This window comes from Myodes glareolus, chromosome 2, assembly GCF_982192425.1.
Source record: "Myodes glareolus chromosome 2, mMyoGla1.1, whole genome shotgun sequence".
In the NCBI taxonomy this organism is placed as follows: Eukaryota; Metazoa; Chordata; class Mammalia; order Rodentia; family Cricetidae; genus Myodes; species Myodes glareolus.
In genome coordinates, this window is record NC_142027.1 from 80,732,714 (window position 1) to 80,752,993 (window position 20,280).

A 20,280-nucleotide genomic window follows, 5' to 3' on the forward strand; every position below is an offset into this window, starting at 1 on the left:
CCAGGAGCTTTTGCAGTGGAACACTGCAGATGAAAATGATCCATGCTCACTATATGTACCCATACATGTCTAAGAGATATTTCATACTTTTCAGAGTTGAGGTTTTAAATTAAACAAACAAATAAAAAAATCCTAAACAAACAAACAAACAAACAAAAAACCCTAAAGAAATGACAGTATCTCATGGTCAAACAAAATTATTGAAAAGGGGCCAAATTATTTTTAAAATGTCAAATGGGCACAAGTAGAAATCAATGTCTCAGACACCAGCAGTGACTCTGTGAATCCAAAGATTGCACAGAACATGAAACCTATGGAAACAGAAAGGAAAACACCCAATGTCAAGGTCTGCGAGACTGGGAAATCCCAAGTGTATCAGGATCAACACTAGATCCAAATGCTCTCCATCTAACATGAGTTTCTCTGCAGCTTCAGGATGAAACCCAGCCCACTGAATGTCATTTAGGAACAAATTCCTATCATTTCTCACAAAGAAGAAGTGATGTAACTGACAAGGTTAGACCAGTAACAGCAAGGAGTAATCCAAGGTAGTTTCTCTGTCTAAAATTAGTGACTGCATTATTTTTTATCATGGCAGTGAACATTTTGTTTACAGGATGCAACTTAAGGGACAAAAGAACTGTCTTGTCTTATGCCCTCTGAGGACAGGGAGAACAGTTAGAGGAGATGGGGAAGTTGGCCTGGGGAAGATGAGGCTGAAACATCTGGTTCCATGACTTTGGCAGACCCTTGCTGCATCCAGTCACCTAATTCCTCCTGCTGCTCTCCAGTGTTTTATGGCTTTATGACTTCCCAAACCAATCAGCATTCCATATTAGAGACCAAGCATTCAGGCACATGAGAAATTGTAAGTCCTTTCACATCAAACCTTGAGGACTTTTTTCAACTATTAGGTAAGCCCCAAGTTAGAAAAATGACAGACTCGGGAACTCTGAGTTGACTTAGACTAGGGACTTGGGTCTGTGATGTAGGAGGGTCATCTGTTTATGTGTTGCTTTCATTGGTTAATAAAGAAACTGCCTTGGGTTTTGATAGGACAGCAGCTCAGATAGGCAGAGTAGACTGAACAGAATGCTGGAAGAAAGAAGCAGAGTCAGTCAGATGCCATGATTCCACTTCCTGAGATGGTCGCTGACTAGACTCATGCCAGTAAACCACAACCTCGTGGTGGCATACAGGTTATTAGATATGGGTTAGTCACGATTTGAGACTGACCAATAAGAGGCTGGAGATAATGGGCCATGTAGTGTTTAAATGAATACAGTTTCCATGTAATTATTTTGAGTAAAACTAGCTGGGAGCTGGGCCTCAGCGCTGCTCCTACCCCTACATTTCATTGCCCAACATGGTAACTAACTCCATGTAAAACCTAAGAGGGCTTAAAAAAGAATTCTAGACACAAATATAGAGTTTAACACAGCTTTTTGCTGTTTGCTAGGGCATGCTGTAGAGTGATTTCCTGATCCAGCAACAGCAGAAAAAAGCTGTGCCATTTTAAAATGCAGCTTCCTGGGCTGTGCCACCAGCACAAACTCCAGATATAAAGCATTTCAATGAATTTTATGGGACTGGATGTTTGTGTGTCTGCTCAGGATTGGGAAGAAAGTACTCTGAGACCATGCCAATGGCTCAGTGCTTCCTGCCTGCACCTGGGCAGATTGCAGAATCAGGCTTAGGCAGGTAGGAGAGCATGGTGGATTCCTGCCACCCTACAGAGACTTGTTTCCAGGCTGCGCAGTACTCTGCGTGTCAGATTTAGATGTAACTTGGATGAATAGCGTTTTTGTGCTGCACGCTCAGTCTCAGAGTTAAACTGCTGAGTGTAGCTCATAACTGGCGAACCCAGAGCTAGCAGTACATTCACCATTTTGAAATTGGAGAGAGGTGGAGCCAACATCCAGAGCAGCCCACCGCTCTGCAGCTTAGAGGTGCAACTGGTTCAGAGTCACAAGTGACTCTGCCATGTTGAACTGGGCAGGACAAGCCTGCAGTACCTGTTTTTGACCTAGGAATGCCACAGCTTAGATTTTTAAGTGCTTAGTGATTTAAAACTGCAAATCAAAAATGCTCCTGGATAGTAAAAAAATTACAGATTCACAATAGAACAGATTCAAACATAGAAGACTTCTAAATGGGTCACATTGTTAGATGACTGTACATAGGCTTGGGAGAGAGAAGAAAAAGAATATAGAGAATAAAGTTAATGCCTTAAAAAGGGGGGGGGTAAAGTCTTTAAAGAGACAGAATACAGATTAAAAGAAATAAAGAAAATAAGCCATGTAAAAGTGGAAAGTTCACAGAGAGTTTGGATTCTGTATATTGTGTATTCTTTAAAATTTTTGACTGTATAGGAGCGAAGTACAGAAAGACATTTCATTATATGGGCTGCCAAGCTAACCAGAATGGATATCATAAGGGTACTATGACTTCAGAATTTGAGTCTAAGAATATGATGCTTTGGAAAGGAGGTCCTTCTTTTGTTTTCACAGAGGATGAGACCCTGTGGATTTCTGCTGTCCCAATATGGCATGATAGACCACGTCTTTCTGAAAGGTTGCTGTGAACACCCTCAAAAACTACTTCACTCAACTGCTGACTGAGAGGAACCTTTCACACAGGTTATACCATGAAAGACCTGATTAACAGCGCCCCTATACAGCAGGAAGAAGTTTGGAGAGAAATAACTACATCCATATTCCCAGATATTGTTTATAAATGTTCTTTCACATTTAAAGGGGGATATGATATAGATATGAATAATTTGAATTGGTATGGATTTTAAGGTCAATTTTGTTATATGTATATGTATTTCTGATCTTGATTAAGGTATTGTGATTGTGTAGTTTATTTAAAAATGTAATAATTAAGAAATATAGGTTGTTAATGGATAATCATTGATAATAATCAAGCTTGTAGTCATGTTAGTTAGATTTTCTAGATATATAGAGATATATTTTAGTTAGATAGGCATTCTTCATATCTTTCAAAGACTACGGAATATGGAATTTTAAATGTTTTAATAACTTAGGGCTTTTCATGACAATGAGACACACCTGCTCCTGGTAGCACCAATCTACTTCAAGAGGAAGATGGGCATCGAAAAGACTCCTTATGGAGTTTGACAGCCATTTGGGCAAGAAACTGCTCTTGCCTGGACTGTTGCATAAACTGGACACAGAGAACCAACAGAGAGAGGACAGCTGAACTTGCCTAAAGTTGAGATGGTCTTTCGGGGTTCCTGATTCATGAAAGAGTCTGTGAGACATTCTGCAGGACACAGCAGATAGTGACTGAACTGCCTTTGAAATTTCCTGCTTCATGGAAAAGTCTCCTGGATACTATGGGCCTGAAGGCTGAAGATGGATGCCCCCAACGGTACAGAGGAACTTCTTTGGGTGACTGTCCAGGCAGCGAGATGTCTCTGTCATTTCTAGAATTTGGAAGTTGCTTATTTCTTATTTGCTTAGGTAATATTATATCCTTCTGAAGTCTTTGATGGAGTTGAAGAATAGATAGATAGTTATAGTTTTCCTTAGTTATGATAAAAGATAAAGTAGATGTAAATATTGTAACTATAATTCTTGCTTGATAACTGTTTTGTAATATGTAATTTTACTATGTTAAAGTTAAAGCCTTCCTTTTTTGCTTAAACAGAAAAAGAGGAAATGATGAAGTAGGGTCATCTGTCTATGTGTTACTTTCATTGGTTAATAAAGAAACTGCCTTGACTTTTGATAGGACAGCAGCTTAGACAGGTGAAGTAGAGAGAACAGGATGCTGGGAAAAAGAAGCAGAGTCAGGCAGATGCCATGATTCCGCTTCCCAAGGTGGATGCTGGCTAGACTCATGCCGGTAAGCCACGACCTCATGGTGGCATACAGATTATTAGATATGGGTTAGTCAATATGTGAGAGTTAGCCAATAAGAGCTAGAACTAATGGGCCAGGCAGTGTCTAAAGGAATACAGTTTTTATTTCAGGTAAAGCTAGCCGCAAGCTGGGCGGGAATGCAGTCCGCTGCTCCTTCTACAGGTCTGGACTACTTGAGGTCGGAACTGCTTCTGTGACTTTTTCACTGTGCCTATAAGTTCTCTAAGAACTTTCTAGGATAGACATCATCACCTCTACACACCTAATATTCAATTTTTTTCTTAAACTCATGGATGGATCTAAAAGATGGTAGGCCTCATTTAATGTAGCAGTGCGCTGGGTTGTCCGTAATTGAGATTGCATGGTTTTGTTTTGTGGTAGATGAGACATGGTAATTCAGGAAGGCCATCAAGAGAATAGGTGACATTTGGGGCTCAAAAAAGCTTGGAAGATGTAATGAAACTGGGGATGTTTACTGTGTACACCATTTTGAAGCTTACTTTCTGCAATTATCTCCTACTAGCTAAGACTTAAAATCAGAAAAGAATATTTTAAAAATGTCAAAATATCATGCTCATTCAAGATAAGAATTAAGGGTGGTTAAAAACAAGAAACTAATTTGAAAGCACAAATTAATTCAAACACCATTCAAAAGATATAGATCAAAACTAACAATCCAGGAAAGAAACACAAACTCTTTTGGTCAAATTAGATCAACACATCTGTTTCCAAGTGATCAATAATAACCATGTGAACATGACCCAAATTCTGAGCCCAAATTCCCTGAAGCCAACAAGTCAACACCTTTTCTGCAGTGTGAGGACAAGACTCAAACTGGACAGTACCTTCAATGGGCGGGGACTGCAAGACCTCACAATGTGTTCAGTGATGTCATTACAAAAAGGCACTCATGCTATTCAGAACCAAAAAATTTTTTCCTCCTCCTTTCTCCCAGACTTCATTTCTTTCTCCCTAGTCATGACCAGTTTTTGAGAAGAAGCAACATCAATTCCATAAGTCCTACACGCATACTCTGGCTCACAATGCACAGGAAAGGCATGAATGGAGACTTGGGAAGGTCGATCTCAAGCATGCTTGCATGGCTTTTCAGAGGTCCATTGCCTGTAATGACCCAATATCTCCTTTGGGTTCTACCACCCAGCTGTTTCACAACCTTCCCAGATATCACCCCCTTGTAGAGACCAGGAATTCAGAGATATGAGATAGTGTAAGATCTCTGTCATACAAACTTTAATGAGAACATTTTGAGTATAAAGAGAATAGCAGTAACACCAAGAATGGACTCAGTGAGCTGCCTGCTGACCCGAGTGAGAGATGTGGTTATTCACTGGACAGTGATCACATGGGCTTTGTCAATATTGCTTTTACCTAGACTGTCAAATTCTCTAGTGACTCTGGCTGTTGCAGACTTCCTTGTTTCTTTATTCATGATACTCAGTTTTTTCTATTAAATCCCACTTATGGGAATCATATGGTACACTGTCCTGAACACTGTGATGCCATTAGGAAATGTGTTGTTCCTCAAGATGTCCAAATTCATATTTTATTTTATGAGTAGGATGGTGCCAGAGGATGAGTCTTACAAGGATAAGGGAATTCATAAGGCCAGTGAAATGCTGTGGGAAGTAGCAAAGCTATTGAATTGGGTCCAATTGCATAGTATAGACAAACTATTTTCTAAAGCTAATATGTACTGACAAAAGTTTTAGGTTTAGAAATAAACCAATGTACAAAATGGCTAAGATAAATGGGTAGATAGTGGAAAATAGTTGGTAATAAAAAGAGAAAATCTGAAGTAAATGCACAAAGTAAATCTAAAACTACAAACAGTAAACCAAAGTCTATACCAACTGCTCCCCAACCCCAGTGCCCCAGGTAACAAACTCACTGTGTTCAGGTCAGTGGCGATCACCAATGTTCTATTTCAAAGATGGATCCTAATAAAGTAACGCTCTCAGAACAAAATTCTGAGTCCCACTGCTTTGTAGCCTACTAACAGCTTCACTGCAGTATAAGGACAAGGTCCAGGCCAAGCTGGTCCCTCATACGGGCTGGGGACTCTCTTTCCTCACAGTGGCTCCCTATGAGGTCATACAAGCTGTGGACCAATCACAGCTAGCAAAAATCCTTCACCATTTTCTAGTTCTTTTCTTGGCTCCTCCCAAATCTATGTCAAAATACAACTTCGAGAGGCAGAGGTTGTCTTGTATTATGCTTTCTGACTACCAGGCTTAGCTTAGTGTTGGGTTCAGCTTCTGGCCCTGACAGGAGAGTGTTAGGCAACTGTTATCACTGCATTGATAGTTTTCCAGGGGTTTTAAAGACCAACCACCTCCAGCCTGGCCACACATCCCTGAGTTCCCTAATTACTCAAACAGGACTGCCTAAGGAGCATATAAGGCTGTAGAGGATTTATCATTTTCAATCCATGACAAAGACCGTTTACCCTTAATGGTAATGATAAATAAGGGCAAAGAAAATGATAGACCCAGGAAGATTTCTGGTTCCTTGGGTTATGGAGACTGGTTTTAATTAGTTATGTAGGATTCTTTAATGGCCTTGATTATTGTGACCTATAATTCTGTATCAACATTTGGTTTTTCCAATCCTCATCATCTCTGTACTCAAGAGTATTCCTTTTGCTTTCAACTTAGACTGATGGATTTAAAAGATGTGGTACCTCACTGGCACTGAGATTCTGTAACAAGATGCTCTGTTTCCAATGCAACCAAGGCCATGTGAGGAACCTCTGTGGGCCTCAGAGGATGAAGCTTTATCATAATTGTATCATAAGAACCAATATAATGATATATTATTTGTATTTTAATAAATAAATCTGGCCTGAAGACCAGAGGCATAGTTAAGCACTAAAGTTCAGGTAATGTTGAAACACACCTTTTTTTTTCCAGGATTAGGTTTTCAGAGGACAAAACATCTCTGAGAGTTCAGTGCTACCCTGGACTACACAAGACCAATGCACAAGCAATTCCAGGTAGTGGAGCCTCACACCTTTAACCCGAGTACTAGGGAGTCACATATTTAATCCCAGTAGTACAGGTCATAAAATGCTGCGGGAGTATCTTCTGCTGCCTCAGCCAATAGTCGCTGAAGCACGAGCCCACAGTGTGGCAGGGAGCGCCTTCTGCTCTGTCAGCCAATAGCCGCTGAAATACCAGCCCACTGGGGTGTGGTATATTTCTCTTTTAAAAAGAGACACAGATCCCGGATCAGGCCCTCTTGGTTCCGGCGCTTGGTCCCGGCTCCTGCTCCAGCGACTAGGCTCCCTTCCTGATGGTTTATGGTATATGTAAGTTTTACCCCCCAAAATAAATAACCCCTTAAAACATAACTGGTGTGGGATTGATTCGCCGATATTTGGCACCCAACGTGGGGCGCCATCTGTAGTGAGGAGCTGCGGGCAGGCCTGCTTTTTCGTCCCACCTGGCTCCCGCATGGCTAGCTTAGCCCCAGAAATAACAACACACAAATTGTATTCATTTAAAATACTGCCTGGCCCGTTATCTCTAGAGAGTTAGTTACTGGCTAACTCTCCCATCTTGATTAACCCATTTCTAATGATCTGTGTAGCACCACGAGGTGGTGGCTTACCGGGAAGTATTCAGCATGTCTTACCTGGTGGCTGGCTCCATGGCGTCTGCCTCATAGCCCTCTTCCCAGCATTCTGTTCTGTTTACTCCGCCTACCTAATTTTCTGTCCTATCAAGGGGCCAAGGCAGTCTCTTTATTGACCAATGAAAATAACACAATAGACAGATAACCCTCCTCCATCAATAAAAATGAGAGGAGAGAGGCTTAGTCTGCTTAGTCTGTGGTTGCCAAGCCTTGGTAGAGGTAAGACTTTTTTAGTGGCTTGGCTACTTTTCTGCTTTTCAGGTTGAACCCCAATTTCTGTCTCGGGGTTTTTATTATTAATGCTACAACCCTGATCTTATTTCCCATCAGAATCCATAGATTTCACAAAATAGTCTGATTAATTGTTACAATATTAATGAGAAAGTCTAGTCATTCCAGAGTACTATATGTTGTAAGGGGAGGGCGCTTGTTCATTCCAGCTACCTGGCTAGCTTAGGCTGAAATAATCACACAGAAATTTCATTAATTAAATCATTGCTTGGCCCATTATCTCTAGCCTCTTATTGGCTATCTCTCACATTTTGATTTAACCCATTTCTATTAATCTGTATACTCCCACGTGGAAGTGGCTTACCATAAAGATGCTAACTGGCAGTATCCGTCTCAGGCGGAGGATCCATGGCTTCTCTGACTCTGCTTTTTTCCTCCCAGAATTCAGTTCTGTCTTCTCTGCCTACCTAAGTTCTGCCCTATCAGGCCAAAGCAGTTTTCTTTATTCATTAACCAATGAAAGCAACACACAAACAGAAGGAACTTCTGCACCAACTCTACATAAAAACTTTATTTCTAGTGTGATGGTGATAAAGCCATGCCATCCTTGTCCTCTGATTAAATTCTTTGTTTCCATCATTACTATACTTTGGGAATTGATTTCTTTATCTTTTTTTGGCAATAATGAAGTCAGGACAAACCTCTCAAGAGATAAAGTGTAGAAATTATCTGCTTTTTCTCTTTGTAATTCTGTTTTGTCTCCTGCTTACTTAACAGAAGGGATGAACTCAGTCCTTTATTTATTTGGCTTACAATCTGCTTACTTTGTTAGGTAGTGTTTTCTTTTGCATTTCTACTGCTGTGAAGAGACACCATGACCACAGCAACTCTTATAAAGGAAAACATCTTTTTGAGGTAGCAGGTTACAGTTCAGAGCTTCAGTTCATTATCATTATGGTGATGCACTTGGAAGCATGCAGGCAGGCATGGTGCTGTCTATGTCTTGATCACAAGGAAACAAGAAGTAGACCTAGCAATTGGGCATGCCATGTGCATATGGGGGAACCACATACTCACACCCACAGTGAAATACTTTCTCCAACAAGCTCATAGCTATTCTAACAAACCTACACCTCGAAATAGTGCCACACTTATGAGCATATTACCACCACATTCTGATCCCCGGCCCCCAAAAGCTTATGACAGCACCATAATACAACATGGATTTTGTCTAACTTCAAAGGTACCCACAATTTATCACAATCTCCATAATGCTTAAAATCTGAAGTTCCTTCTTAGGTTTGTTCTCTCTCTCTCTCTCTCTCTCTCTCTCCTCTCCTCTCTCTCTCTCTCTCTCTCTCTCTCTCACACACACACACACACACACACACACACACACACAGGGTTTCTCTGTATAGCAGCCCTAGCTGTCCTGGAACTAGCTCTTGTAGACCAGGCTGGCCTCATACTCACAGAGATCTGCCTGCCGCTGCCTCCCAAGTGCTGGGATTAAAAGTGTGCAACACCACCACTCAGCAATTCATGCAATCTCTTAACTGTAATCCCCAGTAAAATCAAAATCAAAAAGCAGATCACCAATTCCAATAAATAATGGCACAGTACAAACATTACCATTCCAAAACATAGGTGAGTGAGCAAGCATAGTGAGGAAATACTGAACCAAAGCAAGATCAATCTCTGTTGGGCAACTTCCAAACTCTGCATCTCCATGTGTGATATCAAAACTTTCTTCAGATCTCCAATTCCATTCAGTTTTGTTGACTATACAGTACTTCTTTTCTCTGGGCTGTTTCTGCTCCCTGTTAGCAGCTCTCCTCAGCAGATAGCCTATGGCTCTGATATCTCTAACATCTTGGAATCTCCAAGGCTTTATCTGCAAATCCTAAACTGTTCTTTTCCTTCATCCTAGTTTTTGTATTTTCATAGATTTCATGTAAGAATTTATACATTTTCTCTTTAATTATCTCTAACATATTAGTAATGGCTATTTTCAAGACCATATTTTTTACTTCAATCAAATTACATTTCTCAGGACTTACTTTAATAGGATTACTGGTGTTGGTTGACATATATTGTCCTAGCAGTTACTAATTGTGTTTTACACTCAGAAGTAGGCATCTAGATTTAGGATGAATTTATATTTAGGTGCGAAGATCCGGTCTTGTGTTTGTTTGTTGGGTAGTTCATTCCTTGGTTTCTGATTCCCTCTCTAGTTTAAGGAGAATGTGGTGGTTTTGGGGTGGCCTGGCAGGAATTAGGTTGACATCCTTGTAGGTGTGGATACTGCTTCTCTGACCTATCTGCTTCTCTGTCCATCAAAGCCTATGGTTCCCAGTGAATGCCTGTGAGTGCTGGAGGCTGAGACAAAGGGAAGTGGTGGTGATCAAGGCGATCATAAAAAAGATGGTCTGCTATCCTGGCCAGCGCTATATGAATGGGGTCCCTGAAATACCTGGAGGAGAGGAATGGAAGGAGCAAGAGACATGAGAAACGATGGCAATACAGGATTTCTGATCAAGCTGCTGATTTTCTTATTCCTTAGAAGCTGTTATATAGCAAATTGGCAAGGGAGAGGGGAGGTCTGTCAGGCCTGCTGGAATTCAGGCCTAGAGACATCCCTAGCTAATAAGGAAATACTGAGGGTCTGTGATTGTTAACTAACAAAGTAAATGCTAATTGCATCTAAAGCCTGGGGCCTGCAGGTCTCACTAGGCTAATTCCCTAGGTCCTTGCCCTGCAAAAGTGAATATCTTACTTATGAACTTAAGATGGCATAAACAAAATACAGATCTCAAAATACAGGTCTTTGCTTCTGGCAGTTTGCTGTCTGGGATGAGATGTAACAGGTGTAATGAAGGTAATAGAACAGGTGTAATATGGATATAACAGGTGTGTATAGCTGGGATGAGATTAGAGGATTGGATATGGTAGAGAGAGAGAGAGAGAGAGAGAGAGAGAGAGAGAGAGAGAGAGAGAGAGAGAGACTGAATATTTGAAGATCACTACCTTCTTCCCTGGACAGCATGATAAGTAGGTACCAGTATCTGTAGGACTTGTTGTCTGAGACAAAGAGATCAAGAATTAACTTTTCCTTGTGTGAATGCAAGAAAAAAGTTATGAAACTGTAGTATATCTGTGCCACTGTGCTGTTAATTTTATGTCAACTTGTCACAAATTAAATTTATTTAGGAAGTAGGAACCTCAACTGAGAAAATGCTGCAATGAGATTGTCTGTAGACAAGCATGTAGGTACATTTCATGATTAATAACTGGTGTGGGAGGGCCCAGCTTACTGTGGGCACTGCCATTCCTACATAAGTGGCCTTATGTTATATAAATATGCAGGCTGAACAAGGCACGAGAACAAGCCAGTAAGCAGGCTTCTTCCATGGCTTCTGCTTCAGTTCCTGCTCTCAGGTTCCGGCCTTGAGTTCCTGCCATGACTTTCTTCAATGAGGGGATTTGATGTTGATGTGTAAATAAAATAAACTCTTGCCTTTTCAAATTGGTTTGGTCATGGAATTTTAGCATCACAACAGAAACCCTAAGAATAACCAACATTTTTCTACTTGAATTTAAGTACCACTCCAGAAGTTGAAACCCATACCTGGCATGATTATCAAGCTAAAACATGACTATACAAGTCATAGATGGTAGGGGAGACCACATTACTGTTGTTAATGGGAAATGGTATTAGATGAACTCCAAATTGCTTGTTGTTATACCTATACATGCATATCTGCACCATCATCATAGAAGCTTCTATTACAGTAGATGACAATTAACACAGAGAACTCACAGCTGCCCACGCTGCAGAGAATAAGTGAGAGCAGAAGGCGCATACGAAATAAACATCCATACCAAACACGCTCCTCCTCGAGGCTCAGGGATCATTGCAGAAGAGAGAGTAGAAAGCATGAAAGACATTGAGACTTTGAATGATTACAAAGAAAGTGCCTCCTGGACACAGCAGGTAGGTGCACCTTTGAACTCACAGCAGTTGTGGCAATATGGAAAAGACATGGGAAAGTTTAAGCCAGACAAAATCCTGACATGGAAAGGGGACCTGACCATTAATCCCACCACTAGCCAGGTGCAGCTGTTGGTATCTGAAGGGGGAGAGGGAGTTAGTTTTCTCTATGAGCATGGTCCCTGAAACGTCAACAAGGGTACAGTGAAGAGCCAGAAATCCAAGAAAAAATTCTCTCAGAAATTTGGATATGCGGATAAAAGTATGCCTATAGCAATATTACTGGGTCACTATCATTCTCCACAGATAGTTGCCCTGCTTTGTTCATTTCTGTTCTCTTCACAAAATGAAATGGAAACAGCATAAATGTCATCCTTCAGTTGATAAACAGATAATGAAATTGTCGTACATACACACTAAGAAACAGTATTTAGCTATAAAAGAAACTAAATATTGAATTTTATAGGTAAATGGAAGGGTCTAGAAAATATTTTACTGAGTGAGAAAACCAAGACTCAGAATAACAAACATTATAAGTTCTTTCTCATATGTCTTTCCTAGACCCAAATCTTCTTATGTGAATAGACACAGAAAACAGGGAAGTCAAAAGGGACTATGGAGGGTGTCAATAGTGTGGGGCAGAGCAGCTTACAGGTTATTTAAGAGGGAAATTGGAAAACTGGAGGTCTTTAATTATGGAGAGGAAAAATTCAATACAGAAAAAAAGAGGGTGAAAGATACAAGAATAGTAAGGATGTCTGAAAGTGTCATAGAGAATCATATTAGTATAAATCTGCCTTACATTATATACAATACACATGAGTCTGAATATAAATATACATATATAAATGAACATTTCTCACCTGGGCTGGCAATGCTTCCCTCAAGACTGATAGACCCTCAATCACACCTCTAACACTGAGCTTGAAAATCCTCTTGAGTTCTTGGTCAAGGTTGTTCAAGACACTCAAAAGGTTATAGGCTAAAAGTCCATATTGATGAGGACACCATGTCCTGTCCTTCCTATACAGAACCTGGAAGATACAAGCTGAATTTGACCTAACAGCTTTCTGCTCCAGACTAGCTTACATGGTACCAGGAGATACTGTGTAAACTTCCAAGGGAGGGAAGCAATCCTTAGCCCTACCCATGTACTGATATAAGGGATGCATCTACAACACAGCTCCCATACATAAGGCTCAGGGGTCATAGTGGAAGAAGGGGTGGAAAGACTATAAGAGTCAGAGACCATGAAGCTTCCTCTGAGATTATGTCTCCTAGAAATGTCAGAAGGAACAGCAATCATGAAATCTTATCAACACAGTTTCCTAAACATGGATGATGCCAGCACATATCCTTACATGAGAAGGGGAATAATTATGGAGTCCCACGTTCTTACAAAGAACTAAGAAATGCTGAGAGCGGGAGAAATAGAGTTCCCCAGGGAAGAGCCCCCAGTTGACTATCCAACAACAAGCAGTCAGATCTGAACAAAATATACAGACAGGTAACAAGTGTATTATAGAATTCACAGTTTGTATTTATGTATAACAAGCAATTCCCATTTTATGAAAGAAAATGAGACCATGATTTAAAAGAGAGCAAGGGGTGAATTTGGAGTGGTTGAGGGATGAGGAAGATGTGTAATTATTCTTTAGTGTCAAAACTAAAAATAATTATACAGAAATTACAGAAAGAATCATAGTGATAAAACCCTTGGAAGTAGAAAGAAAAGTTGTTAGTCATATTTAAAGAGGTGCAATAGAAGTTCTCAAAAATTACATCTAAATTTTTCTGATATGAGTTCCTCGGTATTAAAAACAGAAGTCATTGGAAGAAGTGCTGGTGGAAAATGAGGACAGAATCAAGAAAGGAAGCCATGAATCCACTCCAGATGAGAAACCACTAGGGTTTGATCACATGCTCCATCAGTCCCAGTCCAGCTGGCCTTGGTGAGCTCCCATTAGATCAGCCCCACCGTCTCAGTGGGTGGGCGCCCCCTTGTGGTTCTGACTTCCTTGCTCATGTTCTCCCTCCTTCTGCTCCTCATTTGGACCTTGGGAGCTCAGTCCAGTACTCCAATGTGGGTCTCTGCATGTGGCTGACAATGAGGGCTGACTGAGAAGCCAAGGACAATGGCACTGGATTTCGATTCTACTGCATGTACTGGCTTTGTGGGAGCCTAGTCTGTTTGGATACTCACCTTCCTGGACCTGGATGGAGGCGGGAGGACCTTGGACTTTCCACAAGGCAGGGAACCCTGACTGCTCTTCGGACTGGAAAGGAAGGGGGAGGAGGAGAGGGGAAGGGGAAGGAAAGTGTGAGGAGGGGAGGGGGTGGAAATTTTAAATAAAAATAAAAAAATAATGAAAAAGAAAAAGAAACCACTAGGGAAGTGGAGCAGGGACCTGGGAGGTGGGCGGAGCTATGTCTGACTGATGTTTGTTGCTTGTTTGCTTTTTTTCTGTCTGTGATTTTGAGGCTAAACAAGCCCCTCTGAGATTTCACTATCATCACTCATAGTCTCTCTGCATTTACTGGTAAATTCATCTTTTATCAGATGTTCTTAATTCTCTGTGTGAGATTGTTCTTTATTTCTGTCCATTTTCATTTTTCTACATGGTGATATCCAGTTATGCCAGCACCATTTGTTAAATATGCTTTATTTTCTCCATTTAATTTTTTTTGCTTCTTTTTCAAAATTAGGTTTTTGAAGGATTGTGGATTAATATCCGTTTCTTCTATTTGGTTCCATTGGTCCTCCTGTCTGTTCTTATGCTAACACTAGTCTATTTCAGGACTGTAGCTCTGTTATAGAGTTTGAAGTCAGGGATTGTGAAGCCTCCAGAAATTCTGAAATTCACTCAACTTGTATTTTCTTTATTGTCTCTATTTCAGTTTTCAACTCTTGAATAGTTTTTCATAAGTTTGATTGCTTTGTATTGCTATGTTTTAAGGGATTTGCTGATGTCTTCCAATTTTTTCTTTGTCTTTTTCTCCATTTCTTTGAGGGAGTTACTCATTTCCTCTTTAAAAGTTTCAAACATTCTCCTGAAGTTACCTTTTAGGTCATTTTCTTCTGCTTCATCTACATTTGGTTGTTCAAGTTTTACTGATGTAGGATCTTTAGGTTTTACTGGTGTTGTGTTGTTCTTTGTAGTGTTGCATGTGTTCTTACCTTTTCTACTCATCTTTTTCTTTAATAGGTAGGGTTGGGGCTGTCTGTGATTCTGTTTATTAATCTTCTAGGTGCCAATGAATCCAAGACTCAGATGGTTGTTCCTCATAGTTCAATCAGTGTCACAGTTCTAGTTACCCCGTTGGTCACTCTGTGTTCCTAGAGGTCACTCAGGTTTCTCTCAGTGTCTGTGCTGTTGGGGTTTTATTTAGGAAGTGGTCTCCTGTTCCAATGCATTCAATTGTATTTACCACTTTCTCTTCTATAAGGTTCAGTGTGGATGGCTTTATGTTGAGGTCTTTGATCTATTTGGACTTGAGTTTTCTGCATGGGGATAGATATGAGTCAATTGTCATTCTTCTACACATTGATATCGAGTTATGCATATTGTTAAATATGCTTTCTTTTTCCATTTGATATTGTTTGATTCTTTGTCAAAAATCAGGTGTTCAAAGGTGTGTGCATTATTATCTGTGTCTTCGATTTGATTCCATTGGTCCTTCTGTCTGATTTTATGCTAATACCAGACTGTTTTCAGTACTGTAGCTCTGTAGTGGACTCTGAAGTCAGGGATTGTGATGCCTCCAGACGTTCTTTTATTGTTCGGGATTGTTTAGGCCATCCTGGATTTTTTGCTTTTCCATATGAAGTTAAGTACTATTTTTTCTTGGTCTGTGAAGACTTTTGCTGAAGTTTTAATGGGTATTACATTGAATCTGTAGATTGCATTTAGTAAAATTGTCATTTTTACTATGTTAATTCTGCCTATCCAAGAGCATGGGAGATCCTTGACTTTCTGGTGTCTTCTTCAATTTCTTTCTTTCTTTCTTTCTTTCTTTCTTTCTTTCTTCCTTCCTTTCTTTCTTTTTTAAAGATTTCAAGTTCTTGTCATATAAATCTTCCACTTGTTCAGTTTTAGTTACCCTGAGGTATGTTATGCTATTTGTGGCTATTGTGAAGTGTGTTGTTTCTCTAATTTCTTCCTCAGCCCTTTTATCATCTGTGTACAGGAGGGCTACTGATGTTTTTTGAGCTAATCTTGTATCCTGCTACATTACTGAAAGTGTTTATGAGTTGTAGAAGTTCCTTGGTAGAATTTTTGGGATCGCTTATGTAAACTATCAAATCATCAGCAAACAGTGTGAGTTTGACTCCATCTTTTCTGATTTGTATCCCTTTTATCTCCTTTTGGTGTCTTATTGCTCTCGCTAGGATCTCAAGAACTATACTGAGTAGATATGGAGAGAATGGACAACCTTCTCTTGTTCCTGATTTCAGTGGAATCACTGGGAGTTTCTCTCCATTTAGTTTGACAGTGGCTGTTAGCTTGCTGTATATTGTCTTTATTATGTTTAGGTGTGTTCCTTGTATCCCTGCTCTCTCCAAGACCTTTATCATGAAGGGATGTTGCATTTTGTCAAAAGCTTTTTTGGTCACTGATGAGATGATCATGTGGTTTTTATTTTTCAGCTTGTTTATAAGATGGATTACATTGACATATTTTTGTATGTTAAACCTTCCCTGCATCTCTTAAGTGAAGCTGACTTGATCATGGTGGATGATGGTTCTGATATATATAGGGCCAGAGAGCCCTGAGTATTGAGCCCACAAAAGCTGCATCCTCCTCTTCTTTGTCTGGCCAGTCCATGCGCAGTCATGCCCTTGGGTTCCAGGCCAGGGAGGCTGCAAACCTTCTTCTTTGCAGGTCTCTACAGCACAAGGCTCTGAAGGCAGACCAGGGAAACTGTGACCCTCTCTTCCATGGCTGATCTCTGCGTGCCTATTGAGTAATGGAGAGCCTGCCTAGGGAAGCTACATCTACCTCTTCCATGGCTGGCTATTACAGGATCAAACAAGCCCTCGGGAGCCAGGCCAGGGATGATGTTCTCCCCTCTTCCATGGCTGACCAACTCAGGGCCAGTCAGGTGCTGGGAATCCAGGCTCATGAGGATGCAACCCATTTTCAATGGCTGGCATTCACAAGGCAGGGCAGGCCTTGGGGAGCCAGCCTGATGTAGTGGTGCCCCCTTTCATTTATGGCCTCTTCCAGGATCAAACAGACATGGGGATCCAGCCAGAGAAGCTGTATCCCTCTTTCCATGCTTGGCTTATGCAGTGCCTGACAAACCCTGGTGAGTCAGTCTGAAAAGGATGCACCCTCCTATCCCATGGCTGACCTTTGTAAGGGATGGATGGGTCCTGGGAAACCAGGCCAGGGAAACTGCATCACCCTTTTTCAAGACTGACCTTTACAGGACCAGGCAGGCCAAGCGAGCCAGGCCACTGAAGCTTCACCCTAATATTCTACAACTGGTCCTGGGGAGCCAGCTCAGGGCAGCTTTGTTCCCCTCATCCATGGCTCCCTCCCCAGGGCCAGTCATGTTCTTAGGAGCCAGGGTGAAGGAAGCTGCATCCCCTTCCCAGGCTGGCCTCATCAGGTCCAGTGAGGAATGCAGAGCTTGGCAGGGGAAGCTGTGTCTGCCTCATTCACAGATGGTATTCCCTGATCTGGCTATGCTACTGTGTGCCAGGTCATAGAAGCTGTGTCCCTGAAACATGGCTGGCATAAAGCCCCTCTTCAAATCTGACCCCCATTTCCTACCAGCCTAGGGCAGTTGTGCACCCACTTTCACAGCTGGCCTCCCCAGGGTCTGATAGACCAGAGAAGTTGTGCCGCTTCTTCCAGTGCAGGTCTCCCTGGGGCCAGGCTGGCTGTGGGGTGCCAGGCAGGAGAAGCTGTGCCCCCCCTTCCATGGCTGACCTGTCAGGCCATGGGGACTCAGGAAGTAGAAGCTGCAACCTATCTTCCACGGCTGGCCTCCGCTAGGCTGGAGAGTCCTCAGGAGACATGCCTGGGAAGCTGGGCTTCCCCTCTTCAACAGCTGGCCTCTACAGATAGGGGGAGGTAGGGGGAGCCTGATATGGGAACTTGTGATCCATTCTTCCATGTCTGGCCTCCACAGGTTCGGAAAAGCCCTGGGGAGTCAGGCTGGGGAAGCTGTGCCTCCTCCTATTCCATGTATGGCCTCCACAAGAGCAAACAGAAATGGGGATCCTGACTCAGCAATCTGTGTCCAGTGCTCCATGGACTGCCTAGGAAGGTTCCTACAGGCTCTGGGGAGCTAGATTAGGGCAGCTGCACCCCACTCTTTTATAGCTGGATTCCACATGGCCTCAGAGTCTCTAGGGAGCCAAGGCAAAAATGCTCCATAGCCCCTTTCCACACCTTTCCTCTGCAGGGTCCAATAAGATCTGGGGAGCAAGACTCACAAGGCTGTATCCCCATATTCCACAACTAACTTCCTCACGGTCAGACAGGCCTGGAGAGCAAGGCATGGAATTCTGCAGCCACCTCTTCCAAGTGTGAACTCTGCAAGTGTGAACAGACCTTGGAAAGCAAGACTGGGAAGATGCACCCCCTTATTTCATTGTTGGCCTCTGTAGGGCTTGTCAGTTTCTGGGAATCCAGTCTGAGAAATGTTACAGTCCCCTCTTCCATGGCTTGCCTTCACAGGGAAAGATAAGCACTGGCAAGTCAGGCCAGGTAAGCTGCACTTCCCTACTTCCATGGCTGCTCTGTCTCCAGTTGCAGACAGGAATGGCAAGACTGGATGGGGAATATGCTTCTGCCTCTCTGCAGATGAGCTATGCAATGCCAGACAGACCTTAGGGAACCAGATCTGGGCATTGCAGCCCCCTCTTCCATGACTGACCTCCTCAATTCCAGTCAGACCCTGGGGAGACAGGTTGGGGTACCTAGACCTCTGTTCACAACTACCCCACTCCCAGAACTGGCCCTTTTCTGGAGAACCAAACCTGTGAAGCTGAGGCATCTCTCCCATGTATGGCCTACCTGGGCCTGCCATGACCTGGGGTTGCCAGGCTGTGGGAAGTGTTCCCCATTTTCCATGGCTGGTCTGTGCCTTCTCTTTCAAAACTGTTTTTGCCAGGGTCTGCCCACCTGTGGAAGCTATGCCCCCTCTAACAGATCTAAAATCCCCAGGACTGCCAGACAGACTGGAGAAAATGCTCACCCTCTTCCATGTCTGTCTTCTGTATGATCAGACAGGGCCTGTGTAGCCAATGTGGAGAAGCTGTGTCCCCATCTTTCAAGGCTGGCCTCTGCCTGACTGGGCAGTCCCTGGGGAGCAATACAAATAACATTTTGTTCCCATCTTACTTGGCTGACCTCTCCACGACTGGACAGTTCCTGAGGAGTTAGGCTGGGGATGCTGTGTGACCTTCTTTCACAGATGGCCTTTCCAAGTGCAGTACAGGTACTGAGAAGCCAAGATAGAGAAGCTGCACCACCCCCTTTCACAGGTGGCACATGCCATGACAGACAGTTCTTGGGGAGCCATTCCATAGAATCTGTACTCCTGTTTTCCATGGTTGGCCTCTGTGGTGCCCCCTCCATCTGCTGTAACTGGCCCGTATACCCTCATCAATGACTGGCATCCACAAGGCCTCCCCAAGCCTGTAGAACATGTACCCCTCATTCATGTGAACCTCCCCAGGATCTGACAGCTAGTCTCCTCTATACAGGACACTCCCTGGGATCCAGGCCTGGGAGGCTACGATCCCTTCTATCACTGCTGTCCTTAGCAAGGTCTGAACATACCAGCAAATCAGACCAATGAACATGTGTTCCCTCTTCCTTGTCTAGCATTCTTACAGCTGGACAAACCCTGAGGAGGCAGGCTGAGGGAGATTCACCCCCTCTTCCACAGCTGGATTCAGCAGGACAGGACAGAGAAGCTGTGCCCCTCTTCCATTACTGGCTTCCACATTTGTCACCTGTACATGAGGGGCCGGCTTGTTGGGGTTTCTCTCCCGCCCAGTACCCCACAGCCGGCAACTCCCAAGGAAAATCACACAAAGGACTCCATAATATTATAAACTGATTGGCCCATTAGCTCAGGCTTCTTGTTAACTCTTATAGCTTATATTAACCCATTATTCTTATCTATGTTAGCCATAAGTCTTGGTACCTTTTTCAGCTGTCAGCTCACATGTTGCGTCTTCGGTGATCTGGACAGGAATGGCAGAGGGAGCTTCCTGCTTCCTAGAATACTCCCAGTCTCTTTGCTCCACCTCTACTTCCTGTCTGACTTTCCTGCCTATACTGCCTGCCTGGCCAATCAGTGTTTTATTAAAATATGATTGACAGAATACAGACAATTCTCCCACACCATTTCCCTCTCTTTTTTTTAAACAAAAGAAAATACCCATAGTCCATTTGTTGGGAATGTGGGTGTAGTATTTCAGGCTACTTCCTGCTGGTTGGGGGCGCTGATTCAGTCCTGACTGAAGTATCCTGGGAGTCTTGATCATCT